General features: G+C 44.4%; 1 protein-coding gene across 2 annotated transcripts in view; it reads right to left on the bottom strand.

Moving 5' to 3' along the window:
* The window catches only part of WDR45 (WD repeat domain 45), a 5560-nt gene extending 5143 nt beyond the window's left edge, over positions 1-417 (bottom strand). For both annotated transcript variants that reach the window (XM_077752963.1, XM_077752961.1), the window contains exon 1: positions 312-417. The gene's annotated coding sequence lies outside the window, so the exon portion shown is untranslated. The remainder of the gene's footprint in view (positions 1-311) is intronic.
* Between the last annotated feature and the right edge of the window lie 3855 nt (positions 418-4272).

Here is a 4272-nt window from a genome sequence, read left to right on the forward strand (position 1 = left end):
GAGAGGGAGTCACAGACTGAAACAGGCTCCAGGCTCGGAGCTGGCAGTCAGCACAGAGCCCGACGCGCGGCTCGAACCCACGAACTGCGAGATCATGACCTAAGCGAAAGTCGGACGCTTAACCGACTAAGCCACCCAGGCGCCCCTAAAGACTCATTCTTTGGACAGCCCCACCTTTTAAGATCCCTTTTTTGGACCCCCATTGCAAAGACCCGTGCCACCCAAGAACCCTTCTCTGGGATGCCTTACCTCCCTCCACTTCCTCATGTCCAANGGGAATCATGCCCCAGTTTCCCACTGGCTGCACTGACCTGATCTCCGCGCGTCCCCGATTCCAACCCCAGCCGTCGGTGCCGCCCGCGGCCCGGTTTTCTGACCTCCCGGGCCCTGACGCCCGGCTCCGGTGTTTACATCAGGTCTCACTTCCGGGGGAGGGAGTCTGTGACCGGAAATGACTCATTCTGGGCGGAAAACGCGGCCACAACCCTCCTCGCCCAGGTTCCAGGTTTTTGGAGCGATGCGAGCGATAGCGGCGTCCTCCGGGGAGGATGCACAAGGGCCTGTCTGAGGGAGCAGAGGAGGGTGGGCCAGAGGGAGCCTTTCCTTCGCTGAGAGGAAGAGGGCCGAGCATTTCCCAGCTCTGTCCTGCTTGGAGGGCAAGAGGCGTTAACTTTCTGGGCAGCAAGATTTGGACCTCCGAAATGGGCTAGAGTGGCCTTCCTTGTTGGAAATACTAGTCCTCCCCGGATTTCTAGAGAAGCGAGTGGGGAGGCCCGAGGCGGGGGCGGACCTGGAGACCCTGAAAGGAGAAACTCACCTTGCCTAGGGGAAGCCCGGGATGAGATTTCCTTCCATCCCCTTGCTTGGTTTTGTTTACAAAATGAAAAGTGGGTTTTTAATGGTAAGAGGTTTAAATGCTTACTGTGGAAAAAGAAACCAATTATATACATACTGGAAATATATTTTAATTCAGCTTTTAACTTTTAAGGTAGTTGTGGATTCACGTGTGGTTTTGAAAAATGATACAGAGAAACCAGATGTACTTATAATAGTTTCCTCCAAAGGTAACATATAACATAGTAAAATATTACAATCAGGTTGTTGACATTGATACAATGTACCCATCCTTTACTTTTTCTCAAGTATTGTTTTGACGCTTCTTAAATTTTTGACTAATATATAATGGATATGTTTAATTCCAACTTTAAAATTTTATTTAGTTTCTAAAAAATGTTTATTTTTGAGAGAGGCAGAGCTCGAGTCGGGGAGGGACGGGGAGAGAGGGACACATAATCTGAAGCAGCTCTGGGTTCTCAGCACCGAGGCCAGTGCAGGGCTGGAACCCACAAATCACGAGATCATGACCTGAGCTGAGGTCAGTCGCTTACCGAATGAGCCACCCAGGCCCCCCACTCCAATTTTCTTAAATTCTGCCTTTTTAACTGATTCATGGCATTCAATGGAGTAAAGGTAGCATTGTTCAATTGTTATCTTACAGATGGCCTCTAGATTGTTTCATGTATGGTGTTCTCAACATACTGTGAATCTGGCCTCCATATACTGCCCTAGGTGTGACTCCAGCACTTAGCAAAGCTAATCTTCTGGCTTTCTTCAGCCTCCACTTCCTCATATCCCAGACCATATTTAACTTAATTTAGTTTGGGTTCTGCCACTCCCATATCTCAGAGACTGCTCTTAACCAGATCGCCCATGAATAATCATCTTGTCTAACCAACAATCACTTCCCTACCCTCTCCTGTGACTGCCCAATGCATTGCATTCCACAGTTTCTTACTCTCACTCTCTTGGTTTTCTCTTACATTTCTGGCTACTCTTCCACCTTTATCCAATTTCCAAATATTAATGCATCCTGGCTCCCTTACTTTTGTAGCCAATATACTCTCCCTAGGTGACTTCATCTTGTTTCATAGCTTTAATAATTGCGAATGTTTTGGGGGTCCACTAATTTAGGCCTATAGCCTAGACCTGTTTCCTGAACACCAAACTCACATATGCTATGGCCTGTTTGACCTCTTCCTGTGGATGTCTCATAAAGTATCTCAGATTTAACCCATCCAAACAGATCAAATGTTCTTGGTTCAAACACCCTCTTGTCTCCCTCATCTCAACCAATGGGACCACAACACTCAGTTTGTCACTCAAATAACAGACATATCATGCTTGATTCTTCTCCATTGTCATTGGCAAGTTCTGTTGGTCTCCCTGTCAAAAGGTGTCAGAAATAAACCCCTCAGTCATTTACTTGCAGTCAAGATAGAGTAACAGGGACTAAATTTGCCCTCTCACAGGAAACAACTCCACCCCTCCGCCAAAAAAAAGACCCAGACAAAATACATCAAACAGTGGTTTTCAAGACATAGACATCGGGCAATGAAGGACAGTGATCCCTGAGAAATGAGAAACGAGATGAGCCACACAATTGGCCCAGCATACTACTTGGAGAGTTTCCATACTATGGCACAGGGGCACGGGAAGGGGAGACTGAGGCAGAGCCTGCTGGCATCCCTAAGTTGAAATAGTCCAGGGAGACAAGGACACTTAGAGTTCAAAGGACAGAATATCATGAGAGAGCTGCACGGGGAGAGAAGCACAGAAATCTGCAGAGGGTCCCTGTGAGTGTTCAGCAGAGTAGTAATCAGTGCATGCATATGAGAAAACTACCTAAGGCTAAGGAAAGGCCCATCCAAATGAATTAGAGGGAACAGGGCCTGGCACATAGTTAGAGAATAGTTCTTGCTCCTACAAGCTAGACTGGGAAAACTCCTAATTTGGAGGGGATAGAACACACAGGAAGGTCTTGCCTCAATGGTGATAAATAATTAGCTGTAGACTTAGTACTGCTCTGCTCGAGACCCACTTAAGTCATGAGGTAAACCCTGAAAGAGAAAACTGTTTCCAAGTAACTATATCAGCACAAAGGTCAGGAAATTTTAGAGGAATAATAATAATAATAACCCAGCACCTAAAAAAGTAAAATTTACAATGTCTGTTATCCAAACAAACATGACCAGGCATAAAAGAAGCAGGAGGTACATACTGCAATATGGAAGAACCTTGAAACTAGTATGCTAGTTTCATATTGGGACCACATATTGGGTTTTTAAAAAGTGTTTTTAGGGGCGCCTGGGTGGCTTAGTCGGTTAAGCGTCCGACTTTCGCTTAGGTCCTGATCTCGCGGTTCGTGGGTTCGAGCCCCTCGTTGGGCTCTGTGCTGACTGCCAGCTCAGAGCCTGGAGCCTGTTTCAGTCTGTGACTCCCTCTCNCCTCTCTCTCTGACCCTCCCCTGCTCACGCTGTCTCTCTCTCTCTCCTAGAAATAAAACATTAAAAAAAATTTTTTTTAAAAAAAGTGTTTTTATTTATTTTGAGAGAGACAGAGACAGTGTGAGTTGCCATGTACCATGTTGCCAGCACAGAGCCTGATGCAGGGCTCGAACCCATGAAACTGTGAGATCATGACCTGAGCTGAAACCAAGAGTCCAATGCTTAACTGACTGAGCCACTCAGGTGCCCTGAGGATTGCATATTGTATGATTCCATTTATGAGATATCCAGAATAGGCAAGTCCGTAGAGACAGAAAGTGGATTAGTGGTTGCTTAGGGCTGATGGCAGCAGTGTCAGGGCATAGGGGGACTTTGATTAGCAAGGAAAGGGAAATGACTGCTAGTGGGTATGGGGTTTCCTTTGGGGGTGATGAAAATGTTCTAAAACTGATTGTGGTGATGGTTGCATAACAGTATACTAAACAAATTGTACACTTTAAATGATGAATTATGTGGTATGTGAATTATAGAAAAATACACCAAATTGGATTAATGACATCACAGAATAAACACATTTATGACTTGAAGTCATAGCAATAGAAACTAACAAAATGAAAGAGAGAAGTAAAGAACTGAAAGGAAGGAAGGAAGGAAGAAAAAGAAAGAAAGAAAGAAAGAAAGAAAGAAAGAAAGAAAGAAAGAAAGAAAGAAAGAAAGAAAGAAAAAGAAAGAGAATAAATGAGCTATGTAACAATTTCAAATGGCCTAATACTCAGGGAAATAAAATCTCCAAAGGAGAGGAAGGGGGACAGAAAATGTATGTGAAGAAATAATGTCCTAAAAGTTTCTAAAATTAATGAAAATGAAAAATATAAACCCACAGATCCAAAGAATTCAATGGACTCCAGTAGAAGAAACATGGAAAATACTACACAAAGGCACATTGTAATAAAATTACTCCAAACCAACGATAACAAGTGAAATCCTT

Source organism: Crocuta crocuta, unplaced genomic scaffold (genome assembly GCF_008692635.1).
Source record: "Crocuta crocuta isolate KB4526 unplaced genomic scaffold, BGI_CrCroc_1.0 scaffold943, whole genome shotgun sequence".
Lineage (NCBI taxonomy): Eukaryota > Metazoa > Chordata > Mammalia > Carnivora > Hyaenidae > Crocuta > Crocuta crocuta.